This window comes from Myotis myotis, unplaced genomic scaffold (assembly GCF_014108235.1).
Source record: "Myotis myotis isolate mMyoMyo1 unplaced genomic scaffold, mMyoMyo1.p scaffold_m19_p_8, whole genome shotgun sequence".
NCBI classification, from domain to species: domain Eukaryota; kingdom Metazoa; phylum Chordata; class Mammalia; order Chiroptera; family Vespertilionidae; genus Myotis; species Myotis myotis.
This window is the reverse complement of record NW_023416390.1, coordinates 75,250,920-75,265,887: the sequence shown is the minus strand read 5'-3', so window position 1 is coordinate 75,265,887 and position 14,968 is coordinate 75,250,920. Positions and strand designations below refer to the sequence as shown.

At 40.3% G+C, this 14,968-nt stretch overlaps 1 protein-coding gene across 1 annotated transcript in view; it reads left to right on the top strand.

Moving 5' to 3' along the window:
- THSD7B (thrombospondin type 1 domain containing 7B) overlaps nucleotides 1–14,968 on the top strand; it is a 755,959-nt gene that overhangs the window by 89,501 nt on the left and 651,490 nt on the right. The window lies entirely within an intron of this gene.

The window sequence follows — 14,968 nt, the reverse complement described above, 5'->3', positions numbered from 1 at the left end:
CACCACTGCCCCCGAGGCCAAATTAAATTTGTCAAAGAGCATTTTGGATCTCAGGTCCATAAACTTTGAATGCCAAAGCACAACTGTTAGATTTTCACAATTTTCAGAAACTTGTCTGGCCCTAAAACAGGATATCTTATTTGGCTTCTGCCTTCTCCATTCGTCACTTTACCATAATGAAAATTATGGAGTCCCCTTCAGCAGTCACATAAGCTACAAAGTCGTGTTCATGAAAACCAATTAAAATTTTATTCTCATTGTCTCTCTTGCCCAGCACACAGTAAGTATATAATTTTATTTTAAACTTGGAAAAAATCATTTAGTTGATTGATATAGCAATAAAAAGACATTTTAGATCAACTAAGATAAAAAACCTTGACTAAAATGTCTTTGTTTCACAATAATATTTCTTCTCAAGTTACCAAAACCTATCTTAAATGACTAAAGTATGGTATATAAAATGTGTTCTCTGGCAAAACTTTTACTGATTGAAAGCTGTAACTAATCTGAAGGAGTTTCCATCTTAAAGTGTGATTTTGGTCCTGTGAAAATCATGGGAACTAATTTGCTTGTTTCCTGGTAGTCTACCTATTTCTGACATATACATACTTTATTGTAGGATCACCTGGTATCAGATCTGGAGATTGAGATTGAGTGAAAGAAGTGTGTTTGGGAAGTGCAGGAAAAACCCATGGGGAATCTGGGGGAGGTGATGCAAGAAAGGGAATGTAGCCAATAAAGATGATCTATTAAATGCGCATTATAGTGGGTGCCTGGACCTTGTCCCAGAGGACAGACTCTGGGAAATAATACAACACACACAACTGAGATATGATGAGGTAAGACAGTTGCATACTAAGTCTCAAGTCATTTGTTGAAGACTCTCTTGCCTCAGGGAGTGTTAACTCATTAGAACTCCAGGCCTGCCATGCAGTAGCACCTCTGGACAACTCACATTTTCCTCATTCCAGGAACAAAGGTCAGCTATTGATTGAAAGTCACCTGATACCAGCACACAATGGCCCATGCGTCTCAGGGCAATGTATGGACCATTGACAGTGCCTGTTATAATGCAGTTGTCAAATTTCAGGTTATCTGAAGATCTGCCAAATAGAGGGAACAAAGTTAAATTATAAAATCTTTGCTCGTTTTAAAGCCATTGATCCTATCTTTCCCCTTATTGTTAAGTTTAATCAAGAAATTGCTTCATCTCTCTACTCATGCTTTTGCACTGGGGGAGATACACAGAGCAATCAGGTAGTGGGCGAAATGAAGAGAAACAAAGAGACCTGAATAATTCATAAACTGGAGAAGCAGACCATGAATAATCAACAGTTGTCATAAAGGCTTTTTCAACTCAGAAGATGCCCTAGATCAGTGGTTCTCAACCTTCTGACCCTTTAAATACAGTTCCTCATGTTGTGACCCAACCATAAAATTATTTTCGTTGCTACTTCATAACTATAATATTGCTACTGTTATGTATCATAATGTAAATATCTGATATGCAGGATGGTCTTAGGAAACCCCTGTGAAAGGGTCGTTCGACAGCCCAAGGGGTCGCGACCCACAGGTTGAGAACCACTGCCTTAGATGGTTCAGCTGTATATAAGAACAAATCATTAAGTGCTATATCACTGTCATCATTAATGTGACACATTTATTTGACATCTCCATTTAAATAAAAATACATTTAAGCAGTCAAACCAATGTGCTTATTCCCCCTTGGAATCTAAAATCTGAATAAGACACTGAAATGAGTATAAAAGCAGAGTCCAGAGTATACAAAATGAGGTGCCCCTTCTGGGCAATGAAGGTAGTGAATGGGAAGCAAGCCAGTTTAATATGAAGTAGTAAGTACTACTTAGTGAGTGGTAGAGTCTTTAGTAAAATGGAGAACTTGAGCTCTGTCTAGAGCATTCAGTTTTCATATGGAGATGCAGTCCTAGTGTTAGGGATCATCCAAACCTTCCATAGCAGGTGTATATTGATGTTCATGTGACATTGTCAAAAGTTTTAAATGAGTAGGTAATACCCTTTGGTCCAAATATATGTAGGGTAAATGAAACACATTTGCTGACTAGATTAAGTAAGTAGGTCAAACTTAGTTGAAGATATCTGACACAGAGAGATGTATGAATAGCAGATGACTTTCAATGGTGAAGGTGGAAGAGCCTGTGTCTGTGTATGTGTGTGTCTGTGTATGTATGAGAGTGAGAGGACAGGGATCACCTAGTGTGTTCATGCATTTATATATGTGCATATATATACATACATGTTGAAAACAATGGGACAAGTATATTTTCTGAGATGATGAGTAGAGAAGATAGCAAAATAACTGTTTTCTATATACTTCTGTCATTTCAATTATATTCTTAATAAGACCAACTCAGACATTGTTGTATCACTAACTCCTTGGCTTTACTGGAAAATATTTTTGCAAGAGGGGATTCTGGGTAAGTAGGTGGATTTAGAGGGAACGCCACAATTAAATAGGTTTGGCATAAAGTAAGAGATTTAAACTGTTTATTCTGTAAGAGAGAGTTTGGAGAGGTTTGTAAGAACTTTGGATTGTACCTCGAGAATCAAACAAGCCTATATTGATAGATCCTGGATGTTGAGTCCTAAGATAGGTATTTTGCCTTTGTTGTCTCATTTAGTCCCAAGAGCAATCTTGTATGTTGTCAAGAAACCAGTTCAGAGATAGAGAAAGGAAAATATACCCTTCTATACATACATGTATACAAAGACATAGAGTTTAAACAATTTGATCCAGATTATAGGAATAATACACATTAGGCCCTAGCTGGTTTGGCTTGGTGGATAGAGCATCAGCCTGAGGACTTAAGGACCCCCGGGGTTTGATTCCAGTCAAGGGCACATGCCCAGGTTGCAGGCTCGGTCCCCAGTAGGGGGCGTGCAGGAGGCAGCCAATCAATGATTCTCTCTCATCATTGATGTTTATAGCTCTCTCTCCCTCTCCTTTCCTCTCTGAAACCAAGAAAAAAATTAATATTAGAAAAAGAAATAAGACACATCAGTACCAAGGCTCATATATAGAACACATACAACCTGTGCATAAGGTTTTCTAAGCAAGTATTGTCTACATTTTCTGGAAAGTAGGAACATAGGCATTAATATGTATTTATGTGTGACATTCGTATTTGGAATAGAGGTTGCTAAGTGTTGCTTTATTTTGAGCATGTGTCTTCCATTATAGCTGAGCTAGCCAGACTCTGGATTACTCGCAGGGCTCATGTGTCCCCTGGAGTCTTTCTTACAGGTGAATTAAATTTCTCACAGCAGTGTGCTGCTATGTCCACAGACATCTCAAACTATTGAAAGCTTGCACCTTCAGTAGAGGAGGAGGACTGACCTTTACCCAACCCAGAACTTCCTGGCTGTGAATGGCTTTCTCTGAGCAAACTCTGGTCAGGATTATGATCAGAAGGGGGCGGGGGAAGTGGACTTTTGCCAATGGATGTTCAGTGTGTTGTGTCATCAAAGCAACAAAGGCTGCAATGGGGTTGGATGTTGGAGTAGGGGAGAAGGAAAGGTTGAGGGTAGCAGAGCCAAAGCTCACTGAAAAGGACAGAGACCAGCAAATCTGCCTCTGTGAGAAATGGAGGGAGTAATGATGCTTCATCATCTCTTGCTTCTCAGAGACCAAGCTCTTCTTCCTGCTTATATTTCTATTCTGTTCTCCAAATTTTTTCAATAAATGCCTATTTTTTTAATTTGAACAAGTCTGACCATGTTCCTGTTTCTTGAAAGGGAATGAACCCATCTAAGTGGTCATTACTTGTTCAAGTGTGATGTAGATCAATATTGAAGGCATCATTTCCCCCTTCTTTGGGAAAAGAACAGTATGGTTTGTCTAATCAAATCTCATAACTTCATCATTTTAAGGAGACAAAATCTCATGCAAACCTCATGTGGTCAGGGTGGTCCTCATTTTAGAGAGGAAATTGAGAAAAAACTTGTCAAAGGTTGAATTTTACATGCCATATTGAGGCATTTTTCTCTGGGCTATTCATGTTAATGCTAGGTATTATTTATGGATGGGTGGAATGAGGACAAAGAATGTATTGTAACTGAGATTGGAGTCAATAGTGGTATGTCCCACATTATATATTTTTTTCAATCATTATTTCTTGGTCTACCAACTGATTTTTCTCCTAAACTTTTTAAGGAGTCCTTTTCTCCTGCTTTCATCTCATGTAACATTTTGTATCTCTGAATAGCAACATATAATTTAAAGATGTAATAGCATTATTTGAAGTTACATTGACTTTTTCATGTATTAATCCTGTGTGTTGATATCTCTGCAGAGATGCTGGGTTAGCATTAATCTCTGATTTTGCTGATCTGTCTGTGTACAGGGCTAGCAGATGGAAGAAGCTACTTCACAATTCTCAATACATAATTGGAAGAGACATCACAACTATTAAATTATTAACAAATGAGTCAGACTGTTTCTAACATGTGATTTAGAAGCACACTAAGAACACAAATTTTTGCTTTTAATAAAATAATCTCATCATTAATCAATCAGTATTCATTGGGCAATCGTGGAAAGAGCATGTTGAATGCCAAAACAAATATATCTAACGGATGAATGAGAAAGCTTTTTATTTTATGTTTACTTTATTAAAGAGCTATTGTACTTCCTCTGCTGTTGGAAACATTTATGTTTTAACTTTTGCAAACTTGAGTGATTGGGGAGTGGGTTATCTTTATGGAATACATTTTCTAAGTGGGATGGAAAAAAATTTAATACTTATTGTTAAAAATCTATATAATACTATTTTGTCTAGTCTTCTCCTTGGAAACAGAGTCTAATAATGCAACTGATAGCTGTTCAGAGTCAGGATCTTTTTCAAGTACCACCAATTTACTACATCAAGGATTATCATAAATTGAGGAGTAAAGTAGACTGTGTTGAATCTGTCTATGTCAAGCTGAGAACATCCCTAGTGTTGAAAGCTGCCCCTCTTTTCTTCCTCCTCTTTCTTTTAGCTACTCCCTATCTTATTTCCTTCCTCTTTTTTCTTTAGTCATAATCCTACTTACAAAATTGTTTCATTGACATTTACTTTATTCTCTTAACACTAGAGTGCAAATATGAGACAAGCTCCCCATGTTTGACAGATGTGTTTAAGTGGGGATTAAAATATAAAATATTTTATAGAAGTTATATCTTTGATTTTGCATGAATGTTGTCATATTCTAGACACAGTGGGGTTAATATTTTGAAAACATGACATGAATGTGGCTTATTATCTTCATCCACTGATTTTTCTACTCCAGCCACTTTTGAAAAAGCAAAGTATGTGCACAGGCACTGCCAGAAGGTTGAAGAGGCCAAGATAGAGCCCTCAAGTCTCTGAGAGTAGAAACAAAGAGTGGCCTGACATTTATGTCGCACTTTCCTTCCTCCAGTCACAGCAAAATAGAAATGCTTATCAGGGAGAGGGCCTGAGGCCATGGCTCCTTGCCTAACCAGGTTGCTTATGTCCTGGGCGTGATTCAGACATTCTCTGCTGGAATTATGGGCATGTAGGAGAGAGCTGAGCTCAAACCCTGGTACCACATGGTTTGCAGGTACAGAGCTTAAGCTGAGGTCGAGCCTCAGGACACGGCTACAGCGCTAGCACAAGTGAGGGGGGGCAGAGAACTGGCCTGGGTGGGCCTGGAAAAAAGCCAGAAGTTCACCAGTCAGACCATAATAGACAACTTCACAAGGTACGCAGGATAAACTGGACAAGCAGAAGACACAGACCAATGACCCACATAAAAATCGAGGGTCCCACCTAATTGCCATGCCATCATTTAAGATTTCTGTTATACTTAAGCTGTCATTTTGGGAAGAGGAAGCATTAGAAACACTGAAAGCCTACAATTTATCTTTGAAAGACAGAGTTTCCTTTCTAAAATCCTATATAATAAAATGCTATATAATATTTGCATATTTGTAATATGCAAATCTACCTAACAGCGGAATGATGGGTCACTATGATGCGCACTGATCACCAGGGGGCAGACGCTCAACACAGGAGCTGCCCCCTGGTGGTCAGTGGGCTCCTGCAGGGGGAGCACCACTCAGCGAGAAGCCAGGCTCACGGCTCACGGCTCACGGCTGGTGATTGCAGTGGTGGCAGCACTAAGGATGTCCAGGAAGCGGGCCTAAGCTGTCAGTTGGACATCCCCCAAGGGCTCCTGGACTGCGAGAGTGCACAGGCAGGGCTGAGGGACACCACCTCCCCCACTCCAGTGCACGAATCTCATGCACTGAGCCTCTAGTAATCTTATAAACAGAGACTAAAAGACCTGTATTGTAACCTTTAAAACTTTTTACTTTTCTGCTGCCTCAATGCCAGAAGCCGGTCCATCCTTGCTGCTTGACACAGTCGCTACAAGGAAGAAACATCTGCACAGCATATGTTTCAAGGGACCTGGCGTATATGGCATACTGTTCTTAATATGTTTGCTCCCCTTCTTAGCGTTCTGTGTTTTAACCAAGGTCACCTCTCCAAGAAAGGTTGTTTCCCCAGGTGGGGCTTTTTCCCTGGAGTTAGGGAGGGAATAAAACCCCTTAACTAAGTGCCAGGCAGGTAATTAATCACTTTAACTATGAATAATCACGCTTAAGCTACATAATCTTTACTTAGGATAATCTCCTTCAGTTACTTCCTTGTAGTTTATCAGTAGAGCAGTGACCTTATAATGGAACACAGAGATTAACCTAGACAGGATTAAACTCAACAGAACTAGATTAACAAATGCCCTAACCTTTGGAATAGAATGGGTAGGGTTAAAATCAACTGGTATAAATACAGATGTAACAGGACAATAAACACAGAACCTGGCAAGAGAGAACCTGGCTGGAGAACCTAGCTAGAGAACCTGGCTGAAGAACCTAGCTAGAGAACCTAGCTAGAGAACTTGGGGAGAGAACATGGCTATAATGGTCAACTGAACGCTGCCTCCATGTCCTTCATTCTTTGCCAACTCTGTCCACACCTTTGGGAATCCCTGGACCTGCTGGGGTTGGACCCTAACACCTCAACAGCTTCATAAACAGGCTCTGAGCATCCACCCAGGAGCTCAGGTGCACTGATGGGTGGGACAAGGTGGGACCCTGCCACAAGTTCTCCTTCCCACTCCCCCTTAACTGTAACCTAATAATATCCAAGTGCACTGGCGAAATCACTTTGCACTTTTTCTTTTGTACCCCACCCTGACCCCCAATAAAAGCACCCAGCGGTGCTTCTCTCTGTTTCTCACCTGCTTGGTTGAGCCTGCTCCCTTGGTGCTCTCTTGTCTGGTCCCCTTCTGGTGTGAGTGACCATCTCTCTGCGGCCTGTGAGTATAAGAAACTTAGTTCTTCCGGAGCCTCTCCTCTCTTTCCTCTTGTGGTCACACCTCACTGGTCATCTCAGAAAAGAATACAAAACAAGATGAAAAAAAATAAAACAGAAAGAAAAGAAAAGATGAGGACATCTGTAGCACATTTAAGTTGTTTTTTCCCTTGGCTTTCATGGGATGGGGATATGTTTTCCTGTATATGTGATTGTAACAAGTATAAATTTTAGTGCATAACTCACAGTAAAATGCCCACAGACAGATGTTTCTCTTCTTCATATCCCTTCTGTGGGAGGGTCACTCCTAATGTCAGAGGTTGGAAGAGTTTTGCCAAGTTTGCTGAAGAATTAGACTGAACATAAAGCTTTACAATATTGAGTTATGTGAGGTGTTGTATTACACATACCCTTTTGAGCATGAGAGAGTGTTTGCTGTAGAACATAGAATGGCTTGCTAGCATCGATGTACAGATCTGCTTTCGTTTAATATTTAGATCCCTTGAAAATACTGCTGGTGGTGACTCCTTTCCAGAGAATATGAAGTTCAGGTTTCAGATACTCAAGTTCTGGGTCTAAAGCTGTTTCAAAAAGCAGAAAAATAAGCAACAGCTTTGAGAAGCTTAAAATCATACTTGCTGATGGGTAAAAGAGGTGATTGTGACATTCATTTTTCTCATCATCTGCTATTTCATGCTTATTGAAATAATAATCCCCAACAAACACACACACACACACACACACACACACACACACACACACACACACAGGCGTGCTCTCTCTCTCTCTCTCTCTCTCTCACACACAGACAGACAGACACACACACACACACACACACACACACACACACACACACACACCTCTGCTTCCCTTTTATCCTAATCTTAAGCCTGGATGAAGATCCTATTTTCTGTGTTCCTTAATTAGGGACTAATTCTATTTTACCTCAAGAGTTATCAACTGTTTAATGAGAGCCTAGTGTTTCCTCAGGAGACACTGGAAATTGCATAAAGACAGCAACCATGTTTTGCGATCTCGCCCTACTCTTCTGGCCACAAAGGAGATAACTACTACTTGATACCTAAAGTCGCAACCATACAACTATCCCAAATAAACATGTTTTTTTTAGAAATTCCTGGTGAATCCTTCTAATTGGCTCTGTTAAGTCATTTTTAATAAAAAAAAAATTAAAAAAAGGTGATCATGAAGAATGTGTGTGTTTACTGAAAAAACAAAAACAAACAAATAAAAAAAGAACAACTAGAAAAGCTCTGGGTAAAGGTGGAGGGGGTTGATGTAAGTCAGAACTCTTGTTATTTGTTCAGGCATGGCGGTAGCTTTGATTTATCCTATTTGCACATCAATATGAACTTGACTGAACTCATCCTGGAAGTCCTGACAAACTGTGGCAGGAGGTAAGGGACTAATTAGTTCACCAAATCTAGAAGTCTGCTCCCCTACCCCCCTAGCATATGATTTGGGCATCTGTCTCAGCAGCAAGCTGCTCTGAATCTGCAACATTGTGAGGAGAAACCCACAACAGTCTAGAAATCTGAGCATACTGTTTAGACTACATATTTCAAAGATCACACCTCCCTGTTAATGTCTTACTAAATTCCAGCTGGGAAGTAATCTTGGTGCAGTCGAAGTTGTGTGCCAATTTGTACTTTTACCCTTTGTTTCAAAGCTTAGTCCAGAGGACCTATCCTGTGCTAATGTGTTCAGTCTGGCACTTTATGGAAATGAATATATAGAACAGTTGAAGTTTCCAATTGAACTGTGTGAAATATTCCAGGTATTTTAGGGTGGATTCTAATTCCAGGGAGACATTTTATTATTAGAGAGTTCTATGTTAAGACAAATTACATTTCCTGTCTTTTCATAAATTGTAACAGGAATGTCTAACTGCTGATATTGGCTACAAGTTCCCTTCAGGGGAGTTAAAAACCATTTCATGAGGCTGAAGGAGCAAACACATAAAGTTAGGATGTAATGGACAGAAGAAAAACAGTTGCTGTTATATTCTGAAACTTATAAAGCAGACATGGTTACCAACCCCCCCCCCCCCCGCCCCCCCCCCCCCCCCCCCCCCGCCCCTCAACACACACACTTCTCTTGGAAGTTGAACTTTTCAAAATGAAAGGGGACTAAAACAATTTTGTTACATGACCTAGAAATTGCAGATTTTCTTATCTATCAGAATTTAACCAGGGAGTTATGTTGACATCATAGAACCTGGAATGTCTTGGAAAGTCTTTTCATGCCTAATGTCATTAAGAGGTAGCATATTTTACTATGCAGCCCAGTTGTGACTGCTATCTTTAGCCCAGAAGAAGGAAAACTGACCCTGTGGGGTTTGATGATGAACTCTGTTACTATGTTCCTAGTGTACTCATGGAACTGTTTGGTAATGCACCCATCATTTATCTTTATTTTATACTAGAGTCCCAGTGAACAAAATATGTGCATGGGGTGGAGGGGATCCCTCAGCCTGGCCTGTACCCTCTTGTAGTCCGGGACCCTTCAGGGGATGTCCGACTGCCAGTTTATGCTAAACTGGCAGTCGGACATCCCTCTTGCAATCCAGGACTGCTGGCTCCTAACCGCTTGCCTGCCTGCCTGCCTGATTGCCCCTAACCACTCTGCCTGCCTGCCTGATCATCCCTAACCATTCTGCATGCCTGCCTGATTGTCCCTAACCACTTGTCTGTCTGATCGCCCCTAACCACTCTTCCTGCCTGCCTGATCGCCCCTAACCAGTCTGCCTGGTCGCCCCTAACTGCCTCTGCCTTGGCCCCCACCACCATGGCTTCATCCAGAAGGTTGTCCGGGAGGAGCTCCAGAATGACGTCCAGAAGGTTGTTCGGCTGTCTGGTCTAATTAGCATTTTATTAAGCTTTTGTTATTATAGATATTGGAAGCATTGTCACAGGTTAATTGGCTCTATAGTATACAAGTTTGCATCACTAATACCAATAAAAATCTGTTTATATTGTTCTTCTGGGGTTCTGATTGCATTAAGGAATGATTAGTCCTAATTAAGTCCTGTAGTCTGTGCTAATTATGATCAAATTAAGACTTTACATGAAAATGTGAGCTTATGCTAAAGTAAATGAATTTTAAACATTAATCAGAGAAATACCTTTGCAGTTGCTTTTATTTTATTTTATTTTGACAAGAAGGAAACCTCAACAGCCAGCCATTGCATTTGGAAAGGGTGTCTCCCATAGTTGTTACAGACAACCTAGTTAATTATAAATATGAGTGATGTTTCTTTATTTTACTGCTCATGAGAACTAAGCTATCCTCAGCTGTTCCTCATCCACCCTCCAGGTGAAAATATTGTGTTTACATTATAGAATAAAAATGAGAGGCTGAAGGTTTTAGAGCGTGTGTTCTATTATATTGTCTCATTTAACTTTCATGCACTGCAGTCCTTTCCAGTTTAGCATTTCCCTGATTTCTTTTTAATGCTGTGGATTCATTTGGACTCTCCTGTGTGAGGTGATAATGATGCTCCTCCAGGTACCTTCCTGTGTGCTGACACCTCAGGAAGAGTATTCTTTTGCCCTCAGCACCCGGTTTTTTAATACTCTTCCTTATGAGGATGGTTGACTTTCATATGCAAATGAAGATGCGATGAACAGGATGGAGTCATATTTTCTGGCCATGTACATCTTACTTTATCCTTTCATAGGAATCACTAAATGAAATTGTGCCTTTAAACACAGCATGGTTCCCGGTGCATGGAGCGTTCCCTAAATGTTAGCTAAGATAATTCTTGTTAGGATTGCATTGCATTCAGTACCGCCAGAAGACCAATTATAGACCAATTAATTGGTTTTGGCCTCAGGAGGAAGAAATATTTCATCAGAAATCTCCAACAATTTCACTTCCTCTTCTGCACTTGTCCTGCTTAGAGATGCTTTGAGTTTGGCAGCTAAAGCAATGGCAGAAGCCAAACTCTCTTGGCTGTTTTAATGACCCTGAAATGCCCATTCTCATGCCATGCTGAAGGCTCCAATTCAGAAGATATGCTCAAATCTTTGACTATTTATCTATGTCCTAACCTTAATCTACTTTTTCTAAATCACCTACTCATTCTTTTTCTTACTCCCACTTACTTTTATCTCCTATTTACCAACCCAAGATCTATTCTTTCTACTTTTCTGACTTTTTTAAAAACATATTTTTATTGATTTCAGAGAGGAAGGGAGAGGGAGAGAGAAATAGAAGCATCAATGATGAGAGAGAATCACTGATCGGCTGCCTCCTGCACACCCCACACCGGGGATCGAGCCCGCAACCTGGGAATGTGCCATGACAGGGAATTGAATTGGGACCTCCTGGTTCATAGGTTGATGCTCAACCACTGAGCCATGCCGGTAGGGCAACTTTCCTGACTTTTAATTGCATTTCAATTTCATTGTTCCCCTTGATCAAAACTTTTCCTTTTGCCTTTAAGAAATAATTGTGCTCATTCTCCAGATACTGTCTTTATTATTTTATTCCTATGTGCTTTTGCTGTTGCCCTGTCTTCAATGGAGCAGCTAATCTCCACGTCCCTATCTTCTTTTCCATCTCATTACTGTTATTTCTCTCTAAGTCCACATTTCAACCTACCAGGTATAAGTTTTGCCTTACACATATGACTCTCATTTCTAGCTTGGACTTTTGTACATGGCTTTTGCTTTGCCTGGGATTTCCTTTTAAACACTTTGTCAATATCCATTCACACCTCCTTTATGTTCCTCCTCGAAATTATTTTCTTCCAAAAAGTTTTACATCAAGATTATGAGCTATGCCTCCCCAATGAACTAGAATCACAAAGTACTCTAAATATCTTCGAGATCATTACAGATGAGGAGACTGAGGTTTAGAGTGGGTCACCTGAGCTGCACAAGAGTATGCGACCCTTCAGTGTCAGAATAGGACATAGGAGACTCCAGAGTCCATGTTCTTCCCTTTCAACTGCTGTATCTCAGCACACACACTGAGAGGCCAGATTATTATGACCACCTGACGTTTGTAGGCAAATTAGCTATAATTTCTCGCTGAAGTTGCTAGAGGACCAGACCATTATAAATAGGGAAGCAGGTTGTTTACCATGGCAGTAGAAGTGATTTTTTTCTGAAGATATGGGTAAACAATGTGATATAACAGCCTTTGAATATGGTATATATTTCAACGTGAGGGCCAGATTATTATGACCACCTGACATTTGTAGGCAAATTAGCCGTACACTGCATCCTATGGAATATGGAAGCCAAAGGCCTGTTCGAACACCTTTGCTGTCTGCAGTTACCAAGATAAAACATCTCCAATTCACACAGGAACACAAGGATTGGGCAGTCGAGCATTGGAAAAAAGTCATGTGGTCTGATGAATCACATTTCCAGTTGCATCATGCAGATGGCAGAGTGAGAATTTGGTGGAAACAGCATGAAAGCATGCACCCCACATGCATGAGTACAGCCCTTCAAGCTAGTGGGGGCAGTGTTATGGTTTGGGGCATGTTTTCCTGGCATGATTTTGGCTCTTTAATTCGTGTGGAACAACGTCTGAATAGCACAACATACCTAAGTATCGTTGCTGATCAAGTTCATCCTATCATGTTGATGGTGTATCCCAGTGGTCGGCAAACATCAGCTCGTGAGCCACATGTGGCTCTTTGGCCCCTTGAGTGTGGCTCTTCCACAAAACACCACGTGCGGGCGTGCATGTACAGTGCGATTGAAACATCGCGGCCCATGCGCAGAAGTCAGTATTTTTGTGGAAGAGCCACACTCAAGGGGCCAAAGAGTCGCATGTGGCTCCTGAGCCGCAGTTTGCCAACCACTGGTGTTTCCCAATGGAGATGGCTTCTTCCAACAAGACAATGTGCCATGCCACGGTGCTCGTATTGTGCAGGAGTGGTTTCAAGAACATGAGGGAGACTTTACCTTGCTTAGGTGGCCCCCACAATCACCAGATCTCAATCCAATTGAGCATTTGTGGGATGAAGTTAAAAGAACCATCAGGCAGCTGGTTCCACAACCATCAAATCTCACAGAACTGGACAGTGCTATTCATCAGGCATGGTGTCAGGTTCCTCACATCACCTTTCAACATCTCGTGGAGTCAATGCCAAGAAGAATCGCCGCAGTATTGAAGGCAAAAGGTGGCCCAACGAAGTACTGATGTGGTGGTCATAATACTCTGGCCACTCACATTCAAATATATCTCACGTTCGTAGGCTGTTAAATCGCGTTGTTTACGCATATCTTCAGAAAAAAATCACTTCTACTGTTGTGGTAAACAACCTGCTTCCCTATTTATAATGGTCTGGCCCTCTAGCAACTTCAGCGTGAAATTATAGCTAATTTGCCTACAAACATCAGGTGGTCATAATAATCTGGCCACTCAGTATATACGTCCTCTTTTGTCTCATGAGGTGTTTTAAAACACTTTCTTTGTGTATGTGCCCTTTCCAGTTATTTTTTACGTTTTGGAAGAACCTATTGGCTTTTACTCTTTGTCTTCCATCATTCTCCATAACATCTAACACAAATTGAATTCTTGACAATTCACTAACTATAGTTAAATGTCATTGTCCATCTCTAGATTTTTTTTCCTGTTTCCTGCCTTAGTTTATATACAAGGTGTCCCCCCAAAATGTATACATACTTTTAACAGATTATAGCTCACGTTTGAAAATGAAATGTATTTTAATAAACACTGCCTTTATAATTATTCAAAGTGTGTGTATACATTTTTTGGGACACCCTACGTATTTGACTCCATATCATTGTTCCCATTACTTTTTTTCTTCCCTCTCTTTTGCCTTAATACTGTCCCCAAATTCCCATTTCTTTAAAAATTGCATATCTCTGCATTATATTAACTTTCCATTTCGTGCTCAGATTTTTTCTTATACTGCTTATATCATATCTAGATTTCAGTTATAAGATAAAAGGTAGATAGTGACTCTCGTGTTGAAATCATTGAGCTTTATTTATACAGTATTTGAATAAGTTAACCCTCCGTGGACTAACTCAGTCTTTTATCTAGTTGACTATAGTTACCTCATACATACACTAAAAATGTTTAACATTTTTCACTAGGAAATCTCTTTATTGATTTGTAAGTCAGTTAGCAACTATCTGGTGATCTGCCTCATGGGAAGAGTTGAACTGGGTGCTGTTTTGCTGTGTTGATGGAGTGGAAGCCACCATAGATTGTTTGTTATAAATGCTTAGCATTCACAACTCAGAGACATAATTTGATTGCCCTGGAGTCATGATCCTATAGAAAAATCTTGAAAGACACAGGTTGAAGATTTTGCCGAAGAAAGTGGGACGGACATTCCAGGAATGAGAAACCGCCTGATTAAATACTTAGAGGGTAGAGGGAGCAGGTTCCTGTGTTGTCTTGACCTTAGCAGAAATTAAAGAGTGGATTAAGAAGATATCAGGGGTATAATAAGAGAAGAATTGTTCAAAATTCTTGAAGTCAGTGACCAAGTATCTCCTATTTGATATAAAGCAGAAATATAAAGTTTGGCCTGGCAGCCATTGAGATACAAAATGATTAAATGAAAGGGTCCCTTTCTTAGTTGAACTGAAAAG